Source organism: Nuphar pumila, chromosome 17 (genome assembly GCF_984573655.1).
Source record: "Nuphar pumila chromosome 17, dmNupPumi1.hap1.1, whole genome shotgun sequence".
Taxonomy (NCBI): Eukaryota; Viridiplantae; Streptophyta; class Magnoliopsida; order Nymphaeales; family Nymphaeaceae; genus Nuphar; species Nuphar pumila.
This window is the reverse complement of record NC_143265.1, coordinates 81,845,128-81,857,294: the sequence shown is the minus strand read 5'-3', so window position 1 is coordinate 81,857,294 and position 12,167 is coordinate 81,845,128. Positions and strand designations below refer to the sequence as shown.

General features: G+C 37.6%; 1 pseudogene across 1 annotated transcript; it reads left to right on the top strand.

Moving 5' to 3' along the window:
- The first annotated feature begins 8,928 nt into the window (after positions 1 to 8,928).
- Positions 8,929 to 11,590, top strand: LOC149812485 (uncharacterized; annotated as a pseudogene). Its single transcript, XR_016428498.1, has 6 exons — positions 8,929 to 9,386; positions 9,490 to 9,573; positions 9,681 to 9,723; positions 9,902 to 10,128; positions 10,294 to 10,324; positions 11,345 to 11,590. The product of XR_016428498.1 is annotated as an uncharacterized LOC149812485 (transcript).
- Positions 11,591 to 12,167: the final 577 nt, after the last annotated feature.

Sequence of the window (12,167 nt, the reverse complement as noted above, 5' to 3'; positions counted from 1 at the left end):
GTCTAATTTGAATGCAGAAGGGATTAGGTGCGTCGGTACAGGCTTAGGACACTAGGGAATTAAACAAACTAATTTAACTTGATGCGATTAGGGAATCTAACCTAGGCGCTTACTTGATTAGGATTATATACATACTGGATACTATTTCTACTCCGAATATATATTCTTCCAACTCCCACTGAACTTCTCAAATTCAAAATAAAAATTGTTTGCACTTCAAAATCAGTCACCAAATATTACAATTTCAACAAACAATTAGCGATGTTGCAACAGCAAACCAGCCGGCAAATATAGGACAACAAACAATTAACGAGTGTAGTCTGGCCAGCTAGGACGATACACAGGAAATACCCAGCAATGTGCAGGGGTTTTCAGACCATCCTGCGTCAACTTCAATAGGTTCTGAACAGGGACTGATTAACACTCAGTCAAATTGGGCATACCAAGTCATTTATGTGGAGAGTTGGGTGTTATCTAAGGCCCCACAGGCTCTACCTATGTTTCTCTTAGGTTTTAACATTTAAGTTATTATTTCTTGTTAATTGTAATTTAGGTTTAATGCTTTTGGTTGGCTATATATATATATATATATATATATATATATATATATATATATATATATATATATATATATATATATATATATATATAGGTAGGAGGGGGGGATATGAAATTGGTTGAATGAACTTGAAGTTCCTCAGACACCCTCTTTCTAATTAGTCTCTCTTTCTCTCAAGTGGTGTTTCTCTCTCTTCTACCTTCTGGCCCCGTTTATTCTCAAGTAAGCTCCCTCATTTGAGCTTAGACCTCTTCAAAGTCAGCCCTAACTAGACTTGGTGCAAGTTTAAATTTGGATTGTGCCTCACAAAGAGGAGAGGTCGACCTCTCTAGGTGGAGCCCACCTAGCTGGCTAGTCCTTGATTGTTTTTTGGATTTAGGTTCATCCAAACATGTCTGATTCTTTTTTACTCTTTTTATGTTCAACACCAAATTGGATTTGAGTTTCAAACGTGGAATAAAGTGATGCCCCCATATCAAATACTTTTATTGGCTAAAGATGCTGCAAATACTGATGTGGTACCTTAGGAGTGGGTCCCACTACCGGATGTAGCTTGGATCTGGATCTACAGAAAATGAGTTCTCATTAATTACTTGGAACACAGAGCTTGAATTTGGGTCTTCTATAACTCGAACCAGGTCTTCATCATTTGGCTCTGTAGTACTGCTTAGATCCACCCAAATCCCTTGGTATAATGGATTTGGATCATTTGGGTCAATGAGTGCAAGTAAGGCCTTCAACACTGATTGAGACAATAGATCTAAAGCAAGGTCCTCTAGGATTTGGACTGTATCAATGAGCCCTCCTTGGTGATCTAGAATAATGTTTTATATGATTGAAAGGAATCTGGCTGCTATAGATGAGAGAACAGTCCGGTAGACTTGTCTCCACTATGCTTGTATATTTGTGGATAAGCTAGTCAATGCAGAAATTTCAGCCATTATTCCTATTTCTTTCAGGAAATCTTTCTCATGATCTGACTCTTGAAGCAGAATCTGCTACACGGGTATGTGATACATGTAGGGCTAGAACACATTCTTCAGCTAATTGCCCCCATGAGGCATCCAAACCAGTTACTAATGTTGATGCTAATTCGGCAGATCCACCAATTTGACGACACTCTACTGGACGTCGAACACAAACCACAATCAAATCTGGACCAACTGGCGCACGCGCACAGTAGACCAAGAGGAACACGTTGACAGCGTTGTACTCGTTGTCCCAATGATTCTTTCATACAGAAAACACAGGGCATGAACAGATTGACAGGCCTCAACAAAGTATGTTTTTTTTTTGTGAACCTTAAATCAGTGGAACACTCAGTTTTGAGATTTGTTTAAATAGTAGCAACTATTATAATCACTCACATTTCATATTACGGACATAGCAATTCATGAGACAGGTTCATTAACATTCTAAAACACATACCTTAGCAAGAAATGTATATCTAATGTTCTTTAGCATGAACGATTGAGCAACATGAAGATTCAAACACATTCACGAACTCAGTATCGTTCTTACAGAACCTAACGTTTTAAGCATGCACAAGCTCGCAGAACTCAAGCACAATCAACAACTTAACAACATGAAATCTGTTAGCAACAAAATAGATTACTAGCAGGGGGGAAGTTTGTTTTTCAACACAGAAAATAATATGACAGAAAACAAGTGATATTTCAACCAACGGAACGATTATAGTAAGGGTTCACTCAGCAGGTCACACAGTCCAGTTGGGGGACGAAAGATCAGCAGCCACACGTTCAACAACTCCCCTAGCCCACACGGCTCAGCTAGATTTCGAACAACACTGGTTGAGTAGCCTGGATTCACGCCCAACAGCTTCACGTCCAGCACTGGAGTACGGTCTCACTCACTCACAGTACCTCTCTCACAAGTTTCAGGTTCAGATTCTCACAAGAAATTATTCATAAGCTTGCACCCACAAGCTTAACACTCACATGATCCACAAATTCTCACGCACAAGCTTCTCAAGTTCACGCTCAACATCACACTCAAGCTCACTAGGCTCGAGTTGCAGGCCTCACTCCTTCAGCTCATCCTCAAGGCTCAGCCTCCATTTTCATTCTAGAAATTTATTTTCATCTTCAAAAATTGGCAAAAGTCCCTCGTTCAGTTTTTTCCTGGTTCTTTTGTAAGAACCTTGAAAGGAAGGTCAGCTCCCATTGCCCCTAGAGATGGTGTCTTGGGGACTTGAAAATGCAATGAAAGCCCACATCTCCAAGGCCCAATAGGAATCACTTTGAGAATGGGCTCACTTAGGGAAGAGGCTCACCTCATTTTGGACCAATAAGGGGCTACCTCTCATTGCATGATGAGGTGCTTCCTTTTAGACAGTTTGGATCTTTGAGCATTGAGACCCAAACAGATCTTGATCTGGATCCGTTGCTGAAAATAAATTGTTTTTCATCTCATGTTATCATCCTTATTCAAAATAGTGAGAGCATGCTTCATCTAAGGAGGATAGAGTGCATTCCTAATTCATTTAAAAACTATTCATTATACCCCTTACACCTTCGCGTGCCACAAAATAGATTCTAATGAGTACTAGAAATATCCGGATCCGTAGAATTCGGCTTCTATAAAAAATAAAATAAAAATTACAACTTAAAATACAACATAATTTTGAAACTAAATAACAAAAAAATTATTTTTTCTGAGATATGTGTGATCAAAATTCTCAGAAAATTCAAAATATAAAATGATGGTTTTGCCCCTAAACCACATTTGAACCCAAATTGGACATTTTTGGCTTGGGGGTCGCAAGCATGGCGATTCAAATTGGGTCTCGCTCCTCACGTACATCCAATTGGTCCAGATGCATTGCATCAGAATTTCTTCATCTTAAAGATGGAAAAACTTTTCTTATCAATTTTTTTTTTACTTTTGAAGGCAACCCTTACCCCAATCAAAGCACTTTAACATTTTTCCAACCTAATTTTCTCATGTCACATGAATAAAAAAAAATCATAAAAAAAGTCCTCATAGAAAACTTTTCATTGGCAAATCTTTTTTTTCCCGCTTCTAGACATGCCATTATAATTTCTTGTGTGACTAATGGTTGGAACCATAGTGACAAAAGTTTAAAATGGCAATTTCTCGGCTAAGAATATCTTGTGAAATGTACATAATTTTTTCTCGAGTTTTTATTGGCAAAATCTTGGGGAAAAAATCAAATGAAAATGAACTGATTACATAATTAAATTTCTACTGAAAAAATATATATTTGCAATTCCAATAATCATATCTAGGAAACATCAACTATTCAAACATTAAATAACAATCATCAAGCATCAAACATCAAATGTGCAAGAATGCCTAGTTTAGAAACCATAATCAACTACCGATGTTTCATTAAAAAAGAAAACCCAATATAAATGTCCATGAGGATCTCATTGATAACCAATAAAGCCCTATAACTTTTTCTCTTTTTAAGACTAAGAATAAAAAAATCAAATATTCATCAAGTGAACACCTTTCCAAAACTACAAAGCAACTAAAATGGAAGAACCCAAATTCAAAATACAAGAATAAAAGCACAGACCAGGTTTCGTTATGTCACCTCACATCCATATAAAGGCACCAATGTTTAGGTTAGAAAAACTACTAGAGAAAAACCTTGTTTTAAAGTTTTCAAAATGTCCATATCACCCCTTTAAGCGGTAGTTCTTAAGACGTCTCCCCATTACAACTCGTTTAGCAATTTTCAGAGGGGAGGTGAGAATCACCAACTGTATGACTATCAATATTATCAAATTGTACAAATTTTCCAATGTAATGATTATTATAAGATAGAAAGGAAAAAAAATGTAGCCCACCAATTCAACAAAGAAACACCAAACAAATCATTAGGAACTCTCTACCCACCCCAAAATAAGGAAACCAGAAGACAAAACAAAGGGGCAGATGCAGAGTGAGAGTGAGAGTGTGTGTGTGTAAAACCTGGCCTAGTTGGTCGGGTGGACTCAAGCCTACCCTGCCTAGCTAGGTCAAAAAAAGAGGTGCCTCTTCCCCTTCTCCCATGTATTTGGTGGTGGGAAGGCCCCAAATAAATAAAAAATTTAAGGAGCCTCTCCCCCGCCCCTCGCCCCCCACCCACCCACACGCATGAGGTGATGGGGAAGCGAAGAGGCCCTCATCAATGGAAGGAGAGGCTCACAGACTCATTTTCCCTTCATTTTTTGTGAAAGCGAAAGAGACAATAGAGAGGTTAAGGAAGAAGGCACGAGGGAGAGATGCTTCGTCGGTGAAAGGTAAGCCCTCTCCCCCTTCTGCCATTTTTTTTGAAAAGAAAAGGGGAGCCATCGACAACCACCCGGTTGCTAGCATCACGCACATGAGGAAGGAGAAGGGGGTGGATGGGAACAGAGGCTGGCCTTCTGTTCCTGCTACCACTATGAAGAAGAAAAGGGGCAGAAGACAACGGGCGTTCCTCTCTCTCCGTCAGACACCACCGCCATGAAAGTAAAAAATATATATACAAAGGAAGGGGCGCACCCTGCCCCAAATGCTGGCAACCAAGGGGTTGCCGACGGTGTATGACCAAGAGAGGGAGGAAAGGGGACCGACTCGGTCTTGGTGAACCCATATTGAGTCTGGTCAAGACAAGGAGAGAGACGAAGAGGAAACTTTTTGTCTTAGCTTGAATCAAGATCGACTCAATCTGAGCATGCCCAGACCGAGTCAGGTCAGAAAGGGGGCAAGATAGAGAGTTAAAACTCGACTGGTAAACAGACTGCCTTGGTTCGAGATCGCCCAAACTGAGTCGGGTCAAGGGAGGGGTGGGTCTCGGTCTACTAACAAACTGACTTGGTATGGGTGAACCCAAACCAAGTTGGGTCACATGAAAGGAGTGAGACAGAGAGCTTGCGATCTACTGAAGAGACCAACTCTAGTCCATAAATGGGATGAGACGAAGAGCAACTCTCTGTCTTGGTTTTTTTATGAAGCCCTGGACCGACTCAGTCTAGGTTTTAACTGTATCGAGTTGGCCAAAACCATGAACTGGGTTTGGGTTTGGATCTACTTTAGACCAATCTATAATGAATCAAGTTTGGACCAAACCTAGAATGGACCAGGTTTGGATCCAATTCATACCAAACCTATATTGGATCGAGTTTGGGTCCATTTGATATCAAACCCAAACTGAACTAGGTTTGGATCAGATGACATCAAACTGGATTTGGATCCAATTTAATTTACCTATGAGAGAAACAATGATTAGATCTCTATTTCAAGTCTAGTTTGGACCCAAACAGACTAGACTGCTTAAATATGAAAAAGGAACAAGGATAGAACCCATTTGAGTTCAGTTTAGACTAAACTTAGAACTGGCTAGGTCAAGGTTAGGTTTAGTAGTTTCAAGAATATGTGAGTGGTAAAAAGAAAAAAAAAATGTGTATGAGAGGGTTGGGTTAAGATTTAAACCTCTAACCTCTCATAAGAAGGGAACTACCCCTAGCCAGTAAGCTAACCTAGCTTAGTTGGTTAGGAGTAACAAACAAATTGTATACATACCTATTTTGGGTATATGCATAGGATGTTGATTTAGGTCAAATCTAATTCAGATCTAGAAAACAGACCTAAAGGGCCCAAAAGGACCTCTTGCGATTTTGATTATCTAGATTTTGACCCACTTGAAGGGTAAGATGACCTTTTTGCCTTTATTTTAGCTCATTTTTGTAAAATAAACATAACTTTTCACCCTGATGTTGGATTCAAGTGATTTTTGGACCCCTGAATTTCTCTTTCAAAGAGGAATCCATTAGTTTATGGCAAGATGTCAGCCATTGAGAATTTGGGATTAGTGCCTGACAGAAAGGCTCGAGGAGTGTGTTTTACATAGAACATGAACTAAAATGATATTTTTAGTGATTAGTGATTAGTGGTTTGGACATATTCGGCGAAGGCCTAATGATGCTCCAGTTAGAAGGTTGGAGAAATGGGAAAATATATTAGTTAAAAGAGGTCGGGGTAGGCCTAGGAAGACTTGGATGGAGATGATAGGAAAGGATATGAATGCTTTGAACCTCACCGAGGACATGGCGTTGGATAGAAATGATTGGAGGAAAAGGATTCATGTGGAAGACCCAAAATGAATTTCTTTTTTGGTTCATATCGCTGACCCCAATTGTTTTGGGATGAAGGCGTAGTTGTTGTTGTAGTGATTTTTGCTTATTTACAAATCAAAACTTATAGAAGGGCGAAGATTGAACCATAGTTTAGGATTTGAGCAATTCGAGGTAAGAAAACATTTGAAAATAACTCCCTAGATAAATAAGATACATGCTTATTCATAAATGTATTTTGTTATGTGATTTCATGTGCTTTAAAAGTATGTTGATTATTTAATATTTATCTTAATACTTGATCATGTCATAATGTTAGCAGATGATATGACTTGTATCACAAATGTTCATATCGTGAAAATAAAAATAATGATTGGATACATGTAATATATCGTGAAAAATAAAAATGAATGATAGACTTTGAGAAAGGAGGTAGAGTTTCAAGTTTTCTTAAAATACGATTTATCTTTGAAATGTCACACTTATACCTAGGGAGGGGTATTGTAAGTATCGTTGCATGATTAATTGATAATGTATCGCTATGAAAGATTGTTATCTCTAGAATTGTAGCATGCCTATGTGATTACATATTGAACACTAGTTAGCAAGCATACATTTAAAACTGTATAATACACTAACATTAAGAAAGAAAAAGAATGAAAAAAAAGAATAATGCACCTAGGGTAATACCACAGAGAGAGATAAAAGAACTCTACCAGAAAAGACATGGTCCAGAGCTTTGTTAAGAGGCGTGTGTGTACCTCGTTTATGCTTGGGATCTTGAGAAAGTCCTAGGTAACTTTTAAGGGTTAAAAATATTGCCTATTAGATACATGTAGCAAGCAACATAAACCACAAGCCTTGGGGGCATGTATAACTCCTTAGACACCTTAGGGCAGGTATAACCCTCTAGGCTTTTTAGCTAGCTATCGATAGACATATTGGGTTATTTGGATTGCAACCGGTGAGTAAAGCTGCAACGATTGAAAGTCCATAGTCTGGACTGGTTTGAACTATGTTGTTTATGGAGTAGTTCATGTCTGGCCAACACCATAAACTCTAGAGTTGTCTATATGGGTTGCTATGTCCTATTTTTGAAATAACTTATTAGCTTAAAAGATGAAATTGAGAAATGTTTACTCTAGAAATATGGAATGGTTTCAAAAAAATTATGAAAAGTATAAAAGAGGATAAAATGTGTAAATAATGTGTAAACAACATGTGTGCTAGTTAGAGAACTAAACTCACACTAAGAGCTTATAGCTCACTATAGTTGTAACGGTCGTGTCTTATATTTATAAATGAAATCTTGTCGAGTTTTAGACTCACCCTTGCTTAGTTACAACTGTAGGATCCTGTAGCGCTACGATGAACAGGATGTGACTTGTGGGCTCTGACTTGATTGTTGGTGACTTGAAGTATTATGGTGTACTTCATTTTATTTATGCATTTTCTATTATGAACATGTATTTGGACCTTTCAGTTGATAAACATGGTTGATTTGATATTCTTGTATGGATGAACCTGTTGGATATTTAGACCTTGTTAACATGTATATAATTTTTTTTTGGCTTGGTTTTGAGGTTGTTTTGATAAATGTTTTTTGAAAAGTGACACCCATGAACTCAGACTTAAGAGGTCCCGATTCGGGTTGTTATATATATATATATATATATATATATATATATAGAGAGAGAGAGAGAGAGAGAGAGAGAGAGAGAGAGAGAGAGAGATTAGAGCTTTGATTGAGGCCTGATGGGGCTTTTGTTGAAATAAAAAAAAAGCAAATAAAAATGTTGCAAATGAACCGACAATATATCGCGATGTATTGTATTGTCACAAAACTTTAACACCTAGAGATTTTGTAATTCTCGCAAGAAAATACTGTTTTAAACTTTTGGAATATATCTCGTGTTTTCTTGCGAGATTTTCATAAATCTCGCGATATTTGTCACATTGGGTTCCTGTAATTCTTATAGGGTCCAGGTATGGTTTTCCATATGACAGACCTGATAGGACCCAATACTCGCATTTTTAGTTGGATCTGGGTTTGAACCCACCTGAGTCTGAACCAGATACAACCTGGGTTTTTTTTTTTTGATAGAAAAAAACAGATCCAACCCGTTGACAACCCCTAACTACACTCTAAAGTTCTGTAGCCGAAACTCAGAGGTAGGAGCTTATTCATCCATTTGACCCTCACGGATGGATTTAGCATGGTCTATTTACTAGGGAATGCTCCTTTGGACTGGTAGTTTTGTGACATGAAAATATGATTTGGAGCTCTATATAATTCTTTTCTTTAATCTCTATGTTTTTCTGTTTTATTTTTGTTGTTCGTTTCAAAATAATAAAAACATATTTTTCTCACTTGTGAAGTCTTTTATACATGGGGACCATTGAATTTTGGAGACTCTAAAAAAATCTGCTTATACGTTGCGTTGAGACCATCTGAAACATGTTTTTGATCAAACAAACTATATGTCATATCTGTAAGGCATATTCCACAAAAAAATATAAGAAAATATGATGGAACGGGCGGTTTCTACTAGAAGGTATGGTACGCTCGAGGGTAGAAAATATTTTCCTTATGCGTGAGTGCTGCTTTTTATTTAGCTTCAGGTGGTTGGGTTTGGATCAGGTGAACAATGGGAGGAGTGATGCTGGGCATGCCTGGATCATGGGCCGACGACTACCACAAACCTTCTGATCACTACACTACAAAGATCGGTGGATTGCCCGTTCGTTCTCTCTCTCTCTCTCGATACATCTCTCTCTCTCAATATGGTTCCTATCAGTGTTGTTTTGAGTTTGTGCAACCGTTGGTCTTTTTCTGCTTATTAGGATTGGCCTCTTCCAATGAAAAGCATAAAGGATGAGTTGCTAAGGTGTGCCGTATGTAGTGGGCATCTTTCACTCGTCGCACAGGTTTTTGCCATATTCTTATTCGTTTTAGCTATCGATATGTTTTTGATATCCCATATTATATATTTTCTGGAGTTACATATTGCTAGAGCCATGATTTAACTTTGTAGGTGTATGCTCCGATTGGAAGTAGTGACTTGAATTTAGAGGAACGTGTGTTCTATGTGTAAGCTTGTCCAATGCCACATTGTGGGAGCAACCCGCTTAGGTAATCTCTACTACTATTATTTGTTAATTACCTTGGTTGGTGATGCTTGCAATGGAAATTTATGGTTGAAAATTTGTGAAATTGGGGAAAATGGTGGTTGCCTGACTCTTTGTGTTCAAAAAGCCAAATGCGGGGCTGAACCTAGTGAGGCCATTAGTACCAGTCAAGTTGCGGTATCAAGTAGCTGTGATAAGTCGGGGGAGGATACATGGAGTTTTGAAGATGATGAAGAAGGTTGTGATGATGTGAAATTGGATAAGGGTGTGTTGGGCAAGGCGCTTGCGGAAGCTGCGTCTGTGGCTTCTCGTGTGGAGAAGAGGAGTGATGCCAAGAATCGCGTTAATTGCCAGGTGAAGGCCGAGCACAAGAGTGGTTGACCCCTCTGTCCCAGGTGTGTGGTCTACCTGATGCTGCAAATTTTTGTAATCACATTCATTTTGATATGTTTTATTTCCATGTTCTAGACTGTTTTCCATTAGACATTGCATTTGTGTAAAATGTTGTCTTTGTTCTAGCAAGAAGCATTTGGTTCCTATTACCACACAGGCATGTATATGAGTTGCAGTTCAACCTGATGAATATGTCTTTCATATTTGCGTCTGAAAAGTGATCTAACAATAAAATTGGGCAAAACAATCCAGGTAGTATATGCAATTTAGGGTGATTTCATCTCCCTATCTATGGTTGAGGGTAGCCTAGAACCATGGATACTCCTCTCCTAAGAAAAAATGGAAGGTTCGTTCCTCGGTTGATAAACATCTACAAAATTTTTTCCTTCTTGGTTTCTAAGAAATTGGCTGTCTTCATGGTTTCTACAAGTCTTAAGTTGAACCACTTGATTGCGATTGTTTGGCATGCGCCATGAACATATGAGTTTGTTTTCGTTGCATAGTATATGATAACAGTGATAACTCTGACTTTGTTTGAAGAAAAATAATTTGGAGAAGATAATGAATTGATCAATGATTCAATTCGTGTCCCTTTGCTGTCTTCTCCAAATGTAAATGGCTGTAGAAAGTGTTTAGGATCTATGGTTACTACATTATCCTTGTTTCTGTTATACTTTTTGATTGGTGTTTTCTCTGGAAGGAGAGATGTCATGATCCTTGTGAAAGGATTTCAGAGCAACATTTGGCATTGTTGTGTATCTTACACCTCATTGAGGTCGGCAAACTACTACAGCAGGAATCTTGTTGCAGTTTTGCCTCAAATATGCCAATGTTTGGGCTATATAAATAAGAATATGTATAGTATTTCATTTCCTCCATATATGATTGAACCCTGGTTAGGAAAAATAGCTATTATCAAGAAATGGTTCGATGCATTTGTGCTACATCTGTGCTTATTTAGCAACAGTTTGATCCCCTTTTGGTTTAGACCATATATCTATGCCTTTGTGAATGCAAATACATTATCTACTATTTTCTTATATTTTATGGAATTTTATTACTTGTACAACTTGCTTTTGTACCGTGTTATCATTGTGTTCAAATCATGAACTTGAGTATCAAACCTGATGATATATTGTCCATCAGTTTTTGGCAACTTATAATCTTTTGCCTGCAGTGATGCCTTGCTTTGATATCTATAGCGAGGAAGAATCATCCTCACATGATGTCAGTTCTGTTTCTGCTGCATGTTCAACCATTTCTATCAAGGGAAATGAACAACACTTTGATTCTTCTGAAGAGGAGTCATGTGAAGCAGAAACATATGAATATGATAGAGCCTTGGATGTTGATAGGACACATGAAATTCAAAAAACGTTTGGATCTCTATCCAGAGCAATGCTTCAGGTGTGCAAGTTTCTAATCCTGTCTGTGGTAGTTAAATTTAAAGGTTATAATAAAAACTGAAAATAAATGGTGCAATTTGTTTTACCATTTACATATTCTCAACTGTCTGCTATGATACTTATATTTTGTTTTTCTGTTTTCGGTATTGGCAACAATGAACATCACATTTAATTTTAGGATATTGAAAGTTCAACTTGTATGTGCTCTATCATTTTATTGAAGATGTTGCAAATTCAGATTGATGATGCTGTACTTTGACATTGCTATTAACAGGTCTATTTTGTTCATTTTGCCAATGTACTGTTGTGTCTGGAAAATGTACAATAGTCACAAATATCACAGAGATATTGGAAATCTCATCACAACATCGCAAGATTTTTAAAAGATCACCTATTTCTGATATATATAATTTTTATTTTTTAAATATTTTTACTTGTTTTTATTATTTTCTTATATTTTTAGGTGTAATTGTAACGAGATTTTCCTGATGTTTTCCCAGGAAAAGAGAAAACTTCAACTTATTGCTAGATTTTCCTTTTCTGAGACAATCTGAAAAATGAGATTTGTTACTGTTTATAAGTTGGGTACTTTCT